Source organism: Strigops habroptila, chromosome 1 (assembly GCF_004027225.2).
Source record: "Strigops habroptila isolate Jane chromosome 1, bStrHab1.2.pri, whole genome shotgun sequence".
NCBI classification, from domain to species: Eukaryota; Metazoa; Chordata; class Aves; order Psittaciformes; family Psittacidae; genus Strigops; species Strigops habroptila.
The window spans coordinates 21,366,327-21,379,036 of record NC_044277.2 but is presented as its reverse complement, the minus strand read 5'-3'; positions in this window follow the sequence as shown (position 1 = coordinate 21,379,036).

Genomic DNA, 12,710 nt, shown 5'->3' with positions numbered 1-12,710 from the left:
CTTTCCCTCTGTTCTTTCACTTCTCACATTAGGCCAGGCCATCCCTGCAACAGCAAAATTCAGTTTCATTTACACTGCTGAGAAACTTAGAACTCAGTTTGAACAGATGATTAATTTACTTCACAACCATGACTCATTCCTAACACTGAATGGGACAGCAGGGGGGATGGAAAAACTGCACTAGAAGGGGATGGCTTTTTGCAAAGAAACTGAAGAAATCTGACTGAGAAAACTCAGGGGATGCTTACTGTGCCAAAAAGGCAGGCGGGGCTTTTGGTGGCACTGTTAGTTGTTGTCTTCCAAGGATAAAACATCCACTTCTGAAGAAGAGGCTTTTGTGTGAGGGCAATGGCTGTAGGCATTTGGGGCAGGTTTGGATGGTGGAAAACCCTGCATGTCACAACAGGCACATGAAAAGAAGGTAACTTGCCAAATGAGTCAAACACAGTGGAGTCAATGCAGCTTGACCACTGCCATTGCCCATGAGGAGTGAGTCTCTGTCAGAAGAGCTATCCCAGAACTGCAGGCTCATAGCAAAACTGGTTTTGAGATGGTCACACATACTGGAATTGCTGTTTTGTTTCTGCTTAGGCTATGAGCAGAGCTTAGTGACAGCTTTCCAACAACCAAAATTAGGGAACTATTCAAGGCCTTAGGAGGCAGGAAAAGGAAACAGCACACAAGTTGACAGAAGGGCTATTTTGAGAAAAAGAAGTCTCTATCTTCCCACACAGCAACTGCAACTGCTGAAGCTACTCAGCAGCCTTCTAAGTTGCTTTGGATATCTGGATGAAGATGGGCATTATCTGAGAAAGAGAGGCCTGAGCAAAAATATCAGGAAGCAGAATCTAGAGAGAGTGACACTTTTTTGCTGAAAAGCTCAACTGGAAAGCATGGATACATGGCAACAGTGAGAGAACAAACCCCACTGCACAGATGTTGAGCACAGTGCTTCAGGCATTACTGGAATGCACTCAGAGATGGCGGGGATGCGGCTAGTCATAAAAGCCCATATAGAATGAAAGCTTTGTAAAATCTGGCTTTGCTGTAAGCTCAAATGGGTGAGTCCTACGGCGGAAAACAGTTTCTTGCTTTTTTCATTGAGTTTACAACATATATTTGGGACAGAGATGCCCAAGAGAGCCATGGCTTTCTGTGCTCTTCCTCTGTGAGGACCAACAGCATAGCAAGCCAGGTACCTGGTGGCTGGATAGTATGAATGATGGTTTTTATTTAATGGTAATGCAAGTATTTTTGTGATATTTAAAAAATATCAATTAACAATGAATGGCATGTGTTATAAGAAATCCCAAAGTCGATTGCAAATTAATGCTATAGACAGGAAACAGACTGAAGTAACTTGTGGGGTGGAAAATGACAATTGTCCAAACAGCATAATGATGAATGCACATGCTTGCCAGAGAACAAGGAATGCTAAAGTCAGCTCAAATGGTCAGTGTTTTCATTCTGTTTAGCATGAAAAGTGGCAAGTCTGGTCAGGACTTCCTGGTTTCTACTCAGCTGAGATTTCAAACTAACTCTCCCTTCCCTATGGAGAGATGCCTTTACCTTCATTTACTTTCCAGTATGCTATTCAGAATAATTTTCCAGCATTCAGGACTTGTTTCAGGACTTGGTCTTCAAACCACCTCATTATTAAATGATTTTTGCTATCTACAGAAAATGTCTTGCTGACTCCTGCAGACGATGGCTCAAACTCCTGTAATGTCAGTTGGTATCTTTCCAGAAATAATTTACTTCCTGATGCACTTCCTGAAGATATAAAACACTCATTATTATTGCCAAGCTTTGCCATCAGCAGTTCCAGCTGCAGGGTACCATGATGATTAATATATGGGGAATGTCTGAACAGGGTTTGCGTGCTATGGAGGAACAGGATGCTTGTGCCATGCCTAACACAAACTGGTCCTGCTCTCAGTTGGGGAACACTGGGCTACACAAGATAAAGGACATGGATAATCTTTGTAAAATGGTGAATCATGTTACACTGATAGAAAGAGGATGTTTCAGGGCCAGAACTAGAAGACTCTGGAGAAGCATGATGTCAGTGCTTAAGGCTTGATACAGCTTTTGGATAAACAGGTATTAAAGTCCAGACTAACTCCACGAACATTGAATCTATTTGCCTAATTTTAGTTTGATAGAATTTTTACTATTCTTTATTTTATAATCCAAAGCTCGCAGAGAATGGTTTTGACCCGTAGCATTTATGCTGCATAGCTCTGTGCAAAGCACACTGCATGCATTCCCTGACAGAGGAATTTGGGGTACATCCATAAAGACTGCATTGCCGTTAGCTGGAACAAGAGCCAGTTCCTCTCAAGAATTCAGTACCTGCAAGGTCTCTGGAAGACTTTTGTGATGATAATCTCATGCACATCAGCTTTTTGGGAACTACACTGCCTGTGACTTACAAAGTCTGTGCTGGACTCTCTCCTTCATTGTTAACACAGGGGAAAAACAATACAGGGTACATAAACTAAGAAAATAGTATCAAATTTATGATTTCCCTTTTTAATACTCCTGAAGTAATAATGGCAGGATAATATCACTTTCTCACAAAGAGGCCTTTAGTGTAATATAAATTATGAATAAACACGGCAAATAAAGACAAAGCTCATGAGGCAGGGTGCCATTAAATGAGGTAAGGGAACGACAGAACTGAATTCAAATTTTAAAAATAATCATAATTCATTGTTCCCAGTGAAACAGTATTTTCCTTGCCTCAATCACATGGCTGTTTACCTGCTGTAAGTCTTTTTACACAGGAAGACACATTTGGTCTAATTCCTTTAGACTTCATGTTTTCTACCCAGCTGAGATGGCAAACCAACTCTCCCTTCCCTACGAAGAGATGCCTTTACCTTCATTCACTTTCCTTTATGCTATTCAGAATAATTTTACTGCACTCAGGACTTGTTTCAGGACTTGGTCTTCAAACCAGCTCATTATTAAAACTCCAAATTCCCTCTTTTATTATTTTCTTTTTCCCCAATACGAAGAAAATGCATCCGGAGTTTAAAGCCAAAGATGTTGCAAGCAGAGCCCAAGCATTTTAATCAATATTTAATTTAGATAGATTTGCCACTTAACACTGGGTAGCCAAGTTCCACAGAGCACAGAGCTATGCAGCATTAAGAATTATCTTGTGCCTCTGAGTTTTACAAGCAGTTTTTACCAATTCAAGCACTGAATTCCAGGACATCAGTACCTGCATCTGCAAGGACTGAGAGAACAGGCTGGAGGCTTGCACGTCACACTTCTTATAGCTATTTTTCTTAGAATTGCGTAAGAAAGGATTAAGATCCTTTTGTTGTCAAACCACCTCTTCCAAAACTTAAGCTTACTTTGGTGTTGCAGAGAGCTGAATGGACCTAAACTGAAAAAGCTTTTGGAAAGCCTCAGCCTGCTTGCCAGTACAGTTCATCCAAAGGATCAGCTCTATCATCTAGAGTCACAAAAAGAGGCAAGCACCTCATCTTAGAGATGGGTCATTAAAAAACACCCCAACAAAACAGCAACTCAGCTTTGGCAGAATAAAAGGGGTGTCAGCATGGCCAGTGTAGCAGGGTGATAAGGGGACACACTGACTGAATGTGCCACTGTTTGAGCTGGTGATTTGTAATGGCAAACAAATTTGTTTGTTTGAAGATTGTAACAACTCCTGGAAGAGCATTTGGCAACAGAAAAAAGTTAATCTTGTCTTTAGAGGAGGATTCTACTCATTTCACAGAGTTTTAAAGATGCTTATAGTCTGCCAGTGACAGCATTTAAGCAACGTAACTCAGCTCACCTCTCTCTTCCCCCATTCCCAGAGAAACTGTCAACCAGTATTGCCACCCTTTTGTGTTTCTGTCATAAATTATAACCAGATGTTTACACTCACAGAACCTCTGTAACAAAATCCACTGGATGAGCTACTTGTTAGCTGCCCTGCTAAGGCACAGCAATATCTCTGACGAACTGGTGAGCTGCCCATGTCCAAAACTACTTTTTTGGACTGTGAATGGTTGGAGAGTTGCCTCCAATTCACACAGCTGGAAAGAGGCAGTTTTGTTTATTACACAGTTTTGTCAATCTCTACCTGATATCTCTATGTACAAGGAGCCTCAATAAAGATGGGCAAATCCATGGTCAAAAGCTGGAGTAATAGCATTGCTTCAGTGGAGTTACTCTGGATTTACAGTGGGGAAAGTGAGATTGGAATCTGGACAACTACCAAGGGGTTAGTAAGTCCTTTTCTCACCTTTTTTACTCCTACGACAGACAATGAAGCTAATTAAAATGATACTGGGCTGAAAGGAAAGTGAAGTGGCTGTTGCACACAACCCTGCACACAGAGTTCTCACAAACAACAGGGATTTTCCACCTGGGAAATTCCCTAAAACTCCGTTTATCATCACGGAAGATGAGCAAGCAGCCAAGTAAGGGAATGCACAGGATACAACTGCTCTAAAGGAAGATGGATCTTTGATTGCAGAGGAAGAAAGATTTTTCTAGGATCAGAATTACTATTATTTTTAAATCATAGAATCACAAAATCAAACAGGTTGGAAAAAAGACCGTTAAGATCATTGTGTCCACCCATTATCCCAGCACTGCCAAGTCCACCACAAACTCATGTCACTGAGGGCCTCATCTACATGGTTTGTGAACGCTTCCATGGATGGTGATTCCACCACTTCCCTGGGCAGCTGGTTCCAATGCCTGATCACCCTCTCTGTGAAGAGATTGTTCCCAATACGCAATCTAAACCTCCCCCAGTGCAGCTTGAGGCCATTTCCTCTTGTCATATCACTTGTTACTTGGCAAAAGAGACCAGCCACTTCTAACAATCAATGTGACAGATCACTTAGTGGTCAACATGGCCAATGCAGGATAAGGCATGAACACCCAACAAGAGGGATTCACACTTGATCTTGCCCCAGCCCAGGGCAATAAAATCTGTGGTAAGGGACATTTTATAAAGCACAACACAATAGAAAATAGAAACAGCAAATCTTACACAGGAGCGCTAAGACTGCCTAACTTGTACCTCTTGTACAAGTTTCTTGTACAGAGAATTCTCAAGAATGCTCTTGAGTCTGGGTGTTTCCGCAGTAGATAGGTGTCTCTCATATTAGCTATGTTGCACCAAGACCCCCACCAAAACCAAAGTGACATTTCTAGGCAACTTTTGCAATGCAGAAGCCTGAACACAGGCATTTTGTTCCCACAGTCCAACTCTGCGCACAGTGGTGGTGAAAGCAATGAGTTTTGCAGCCAAAATAAAGCCTCACAAAGTACTACCTGCCATCAGGGCCTTGAGTGCCCTTTACTTTTCCTCCCTCCTGTCTCCCAGTGGATTCTTGATTGCTTTTACCTTTTTTCTCTTTTTTTCTGGATACCAGAGGACATGTCAGACCACCAGCCCCTGTCTGCTCTGAGAACAAACTACTTGCCTCCTCCATGGCTGTGAGGGGGTTTGGCACTAACCTCTACAGCACAGGACCCGGTGCTGGCAAGGGCTGAACGAGAACTGAATAAGGCCTTTAAGATACGATCCTGGGTGAGTGCCTGGACTGGCAACCCAGCAAGCAGAACAGGTAAGACTTGGAAATGCCACGAGAAAGAAAGCAGCCCCTCTTTAAAAACTCATCTTCACCCTGTGAAAGTTGAGTAACTGTGGGATTGGAGCCGTCTGAGCAAAGTGGCTCCACAGCGAGTCCAAGACCCGGCTGGAGAGCACTCCCCTAGCTTCCTGCACACAAATATGCAGTGTCTGGCCTGACTTCTGAGACTGGGTGCTGGATTTAGGACCTGGCCATCAAGTGCTGTCATTGAATGATGTGCTAAGAATGGAGAAATGTCACTGAAGACCTTCCAAAGCTCTGATTCCATAGCTCATACATCCTCTTGCCGCCAAACTTGTTTCCAGAGTGAAAACTGATCCCCTGCTCAACAGGGAAATGTGAGAGCCCCTACATCCACCAGAAAGAAGAAAGGGAAGTGCCTTGGTCACAATCCTTCCTACTCTGCTACACTGAACTGCAGCCAGAGGCACTGAACATGGGAATGGGTTTCTTAAAAACTTCAGGAAATGGCAGACACCCTGCTCAGCTTCTGTATTTTAGTCACCTTCCATTTTCATTATGTCTAGCTGAAAACAGGCAGGTCTTCCATACTTGGCCACGATTCTGGATCTAAATCATCTCTGGACACCAACTGCTCTTGCCCACAGCCACTGAAATCAGTGGGACTTCACACACTGGTGCAGGAGTCTCCGATGGAGAGTGATGATGAGAGCTTTTGTCTGCAATAAATGCATGCCTAAAAGTGCTAGAGAAAGAATAGGAAATGACGAGTTTAATAATTGACATATCAAGGGATATATATTCCTTTGTCATTAGATTATGTTTAGAATGTATTGGGTCAAATTAATACAATCAGTTTGAATAAAAAAGCCTACAGGCTCTCAGTAACAGCATTTGTTTTTAAAGTCTTTTAATGCATATTAATGACAACATCGCTCAGATTTGTGAGTTATTCTGATTTTACTGGTGGGGAAGCAGAGGTTAAGTAAGTTTTTTAAGGCCACACAGCAATTGCTTGGATTTATAACTCCCAAGTCTGTTTTCTGCTCAGCCCAGCAGGCCATGCTGACTCACTGTGGAATGCATATTTCCAGCAGACCATTAAGGGACAAGAGGAGTCAAAAGGAAAAAAAGGTACAGATAAAGTAAGCATTAATTCTAAAACATAAATGTTTTCTGCCATTTAAGAAATGTGAGCCAACTTCTGTTTGTCATACCTCACCAGCACGTTAGCCAGAAACAGGAGCACTAGAATAACATGAGGGAGAGTGTTCCAACAGTGTTTTTAGCAAAACTGGAAGTCAGACACAACAGCCTGATGTCATGAGATTTTCAGTACAAACAAAATTGAGTATGTGTCTGAGATTTCACATGAAGTTAAGGGAGATTTATCCCAAGGTTGCTTTTAAGTGCAGAGAAGCCACAACTGTTCCCTTTCTTCCGCGCAGATCCTGGCGCCCACAAGGCTGTAAGAAACCACCAGTGATACTGTTATCCCAGTTTCTGGAATATTATTTCTGTGCTACTACTCTATATTATAAAAGTCTGCTCCTCAGTGTCAGACCTATCTGTATGTACTGGGACACTTAAAAAACCACCAAACCTGTTTAAAATAAATTAAGAATTGAAATACTAATTTACTCCTCTTAAAGATGAAATATTCTAGGGAAACTAAGAAAATTAATTGGAACTGACCCTGCAATTTCAAAGACCTTTTGTGAGACATTAACCAAGACGAGTGTGAAAGGAAGTGTTGATTATGTGATAATACTATAACCAGACCGTCTGGAATCTGGCTCTGGAGTGGGAATGAAGAATTCATTTCCATTCCATTAAGAGTCTCCATCCATACACAGTTCTTTTCCTTTTATAGGTAAACAGAAGGGAGATGCCCAACCTGACATAGCTCCCTGAGTAATCAGATGGGACCTGTAATGGCCTTAATGCACAGAGCAGTTCAAGCTGCAGGCTACCTGCTCCATGTACTCTCTCCCAACTGCATCTCATTTATGTTTATGCAACTTATGTCATACGATAAATCCCAGCCTATTGCTGGCCGATTCAGATTTAACTTTTTCTGTGCACTCAGAGGTAGAGACTGAGATTTGAGTGATAAAGTATCAACAATAAACCCCCAGAAAGTAGAGAATAAACTGAACAGCCCTGTTTGAACTTGGCTTTGGTTAAAGCCAAGCAGCCAGAAGTGCTCCTGATCCAATACACACATGTAGAAAATAGATGGGGAAATCACATATTCTGATACTAAATTTAGAGCCTGACATTCTAAACTTACTTTGCAGGTATGTAAGTCAGAACCAGACACTACTCCTGCTGTGCATCATTTCAGAAACATGGCCTTCTGAGGCCCAGTATACAGAAATGTTTTAAATGATGTTACAAATAAAATTCACAATAAAAATCTTATCAGTTTTAGTCAAGAAGAAAAACTGCAATTCTGCTTATGTTTCTTGCTACAAAACTGGGAATGTTTTGCTCATTTTGGAAGCTCTGGTAAAATGACACTTGGATATCTACAACTGGAAGAATGAAAAGATCTTCCCAAAACTGTGCTCTTTGCCAGGAGCATGTCTGCATTTGCCCAGTTTTCCTCAGAAACATCTGCAGTTTCTAAGCAAGTTGCTAATCCCTTTCTCTGAATCTTCTTCCTTGCTCTTAGAATCATAGAATAGAATCATAGAATCATAGAATTGTAAGGGTTGGAAAGGACCTTAAGATCATCTAGTTCCAACCCCCCTGCCATGGGCAGGGACACCTTGCCCTAAACCATGTGGCTCAAGGCTCTGTCCAACCTGGCCTTGAACACCGCCAGGGATGGAGCATCCACAACCTCCCTGGGCAACCCATTCCAGTGCTTCACCACCCTCACTGTAAAGAACTTCTTCCTTATATCTAATCTAAACTTCCTCTGTTTAAGTTTTAAGCCATTACCCCTTGTCCTACCACTACAGTCCCTAAGGAAGAGTCCCTCCCCAGCATCCTTGTAGACCCCCTTCAGATACTGGAAGGCTGCTATGAGGTCTCCACGCAGCCTTCTCTTCTCCAGGCTGAACAGCCCCAACTTTCTCAGCCTGTCTTCATATGGGAGGTGCTCCAGCCCTCTTATCATCCTCGTGGCCCTCCTCTGGACTCGCTCCAACAGCTCCATGTCCTTTTTATGTTGAGGACACCAGAACTGTACGCAGTACTCCAAGTGGGGTCTCACAAGAGCAGAGTAGAGGGGCAGGATCACCTCCTTCGACCTGCTGGTCACGCTTCTTTTGATGCAGCCCAGGATACGGTTGGCTTTCTGGGCTGCAAGCGCACACTGCCGGCTCATGTTAAGCTTCTCGTCAACCACCACCCCCAAGTCCTTTTCTGCAGGGCTGCTCTGAATCTCTTCTCTGCCCAGCCTGTAGCAGTGCCTGGGGTTGCCCCGACCCAGGTGTAGGACCTTGCACTTGGCTTGGTTAAACTTCATAAGGTTGGCATCGGCCCACCTCACAAGCGTGTCAAGGTCCCTCTGGATGGCATCCCTTCCCTCCAGCGTATCAACCAAACCACACAGCTTGGTGTCATCGGCAAACTTGCTGAGGGCGCACTCAATCCCACTGTCCATGTCACCGACAAAGATGTTGAACAGGACCGGTCCCAACACCGATCCCTGAGGGACACCACTCGTTACAGGTTTCCAACTGGACATCGAGCCATTTACCACAACTCTTTGCGTGCGGCCATCGAGCCAGTTTTTTATCCACCGAGTGGTCCATCTATCAAATTGATGTCTCTCCAATTTAGAGACAAGGATGTCATGTGGGACAGTGTCGAATGCTTTGCACAAGTCCAGGTAGATGACATCAACTGCTCTGCCGCTGTCCATCAGTTCCGTGGCTCCATCATAGAAGGCCACCAAATTGGTCAGGCAGGATTTCCCCTTAGTGAAGCCATGTTGGCTGTCATCAACCACCTCGTTGTTTTTCATGTGCCTTAGCATGTTTTCCAGGAGAAACTGTTCCAAGATTTTGCCAGGCACAGAGGTGAGACTGACTGGTCTGTAGTTCCCCGGGTCTTCCACCTTCCCCTTCTTGAAAATGGGGGTTATATTGCCCTTCTTCCAGTCATCGGGAACTTCACCTGACTGCCAGGATTTTTCGAATATGATGGACAGTGGCTTAGCAACTTCATTCGATAGCTCCCTCAGGACCCGTGGGTGGATTTCATCAGGTCCCATGGACTTGTGCACGTTCAGGTTCTTAAGATGGTCTCGAACCTGATCCTCTCCTACAGTGGGCCGAAGGTCTTCGTTCTCACAGTCCCTGCATTTGCTTTCCAAGACTTGGGTTGTGTGGTCAGAGCATTTGCTGGTGAAGACTGAGGCAAAGAAGTCATTAAGAACCTCAGCCTTCTCCAAATCCATGGTAGCCAGTTCTCCTGATAGCTTCTGGAGAGGGCCTACATTGTCCCTAGTCTGTCTTTTATTTGCTACGTATCTATAGAATCCTTTCCTGTTATCTTTTACATCCCTTGCCAGACCTTATGCCAGATCTTTTTGATCCATTATTTTCACCATTCTTCCTTCATGTGCCAAAAAGTCACGCTGAACCTCACATCTTAATGCTTGCTCACCTACCAAAAACCCCCAAACTGGGGGAAGTTACCTATGTAAAATTTTCATGAAGAAACTATGCTCAACCTTGTGCACCAGTGGCTTTCAGATGCGGTTGGTGGCCGCCAACCCACTTTCTAACTGGCCGTGCAGAGATAACAGAGCGCACAGCACAGACCCCAGTTCCTCTCCTCCCCGCTGCTGCAGCAGATGTGTGTCCATGTCTCATCTGCACAGTGGCAGGGCACAGCTGAAAAAGCCGAGGTACCTTCATAACCCAAGGCTGATATGCAGCTGGTTGTACCAGCCCACTGACACGTGGTGGTAACTACCAGCCACACTGGTCTCAGCTCTTAACATCTGTTTTGGCCTCACAGACTAACTCTGTCCTACGTAAAGTCTTGCAACAGAAGAGGAGTGTCTCCAGTGGTGTATGTCCACTCTAGAGGCCACTGCAGCATCCTCTATGTGACCAGCCTAAGTCCGTTACGGAGCCAGAGCCAAAAGAAGGGTGGGAAACCTGGGGCATCCCTGCATGCTGCTCTTGTAATCTGTGCTGCTGCTGCAGACTACAAGAGCCCAGAGGCTACAATACCCTGTTGAATGGAGCAGAGACTGGTCTTCACCCAGGCCCACTATCTAGACAGTCTCACAAGTGGTGCACAGGCTCCCCATATGAAGCTCAGCTTGTTCACAAGTCGTATTTCAGACATTTTCTACTGAAAGCTGAAGCAATCCACATATGACTTTCATTTAATGAAAATACCAACGGAATCAACTACAGCGTTAGAGAAAGGAAGTAAAAACTGAAAACAAGACTCATACAATGTTAGCTGCTTGTTTCTTTATTACAGGAACATAAAAAGATGATTACTACCGGTAGCAGTGAACTGGTGAATTAGAGTAAACTGATACCCTCTCTTCAAAACATGGTATGTTCCATCCTGTCAACAGCTTTCAGCATAGCTAGGCTAGGCTCAAATAAGATGGGTTATAGTGTGCTGTAAGCGATGAAGATGACAAAATGAAATTATGTGGGAGAAATATGTTTTATGAACAGAACCCTTAGTGCATAAGAAATGGTGTAAATCTCAAGTCAAGGTGAAGCATGAGAGAGGCCTGGACTGGAGGGCAGGAGATGAAATGGCAGGGAGGGGCAGAGTTGGGAAGAATGCAATGGGAGTGAGAGGGCTAACTGGCACAGCTTCTCGATGCAGGTCCCTGGGTTAGATGCGTGCTAGCACTAGTGCCAGGGCAGGGGCAGGGAAGCACATTGGGAATAAAACAGCAGGTGCCTGGGTGCCTGCAGGAGATGAAGTCTGTGGCCTTGTACCCTTATGTTAGTTAAGATTTAAAAACTGACTTGCACTTAGCTTGCTTACTTGGGTTAAAAATACTGCTCTACGGGAGCATCGCTTGTTGCCTGGAGGAAGACAAGAGCTTACAAAACTGTTCACCTTTGAATTTTGGAACATATAAAGGCCAAAAGTTTCTATAGAGCTATCGTCCTTTTGGCAGTGAAGGACAATATGCCCAATATGAAATGCCCAGGGTCCCGAAAAGCGTGAAAATGCAGGTAATAGGCACCTCTATAGACATCTCTCCAGGTTTATTCCTTTTAATCCTCTAAGTGTTTGCTCCATCTGCAGAGGTTTTCTGGAGGATCAGGTTAAACCTGGGCTAGCAGTTCCCTTAACCACTGTTGCATTTCACATGAAAAATGGACAAACCAACCAAGCCCTTAACTAAGCAAACTGTACTGTACTAGCAAATGAGGTGCTCACTTTGCAAAGCAGATGGCACAACTCTGAAAACCCAAGAGAATTGACTAATACTCTGAAACAAGAATTCACTTACTATCAGAATAATGGCGCTTTGGTGGGCGAAGCACACCTTTGTGAGGTAGGTAACGTGATCTACACTTCCCAAACTGTATTGCTGAGACCAGAAAATATGTCAGTAAGTCAGTGCAGTGAATAAAAGCAGAGCTGGTGGTATACTAAATCACCAACCAACACGATGATAAAAAACCCCAGGATTCCTTAAACCAGACTTATTTCAAAGGGGTCTCACTGGAGGCCTTGTTTGCTTTTCCTGAACCTCCTTTTGGCATAGGAGTGCACAGAGTAAGGACACACACATGCTCATTATCTATGCACATTTGCAGGCTGTAATTCTAGTAAACATTAGATAAAGAGAGAGAGAAAAAAAGAGAGTTCCTTGAACTCTGAAATAAAGACTAAAGCTTGGACTTCTATTCCAATTAAAATGTTTGAAAACAGCCTTCAGTTCAAGCCCTGGTTAACCACTGGTGTTCATGGACTGACACAAGGATTCACATCAGCACCATACATGGGAAACCCACCGGTTTGTAAAGAATGCATCTGGCAGGACTGAGCAGTCCACATACAAGCTGCCATGACTTCCACTGGGGTACTCCATTAGTCTGCATGTCCCCTACAGAAACTGTGGTTGGATGTAGGGGACATGGAAACCTATGGATGTGTACATGC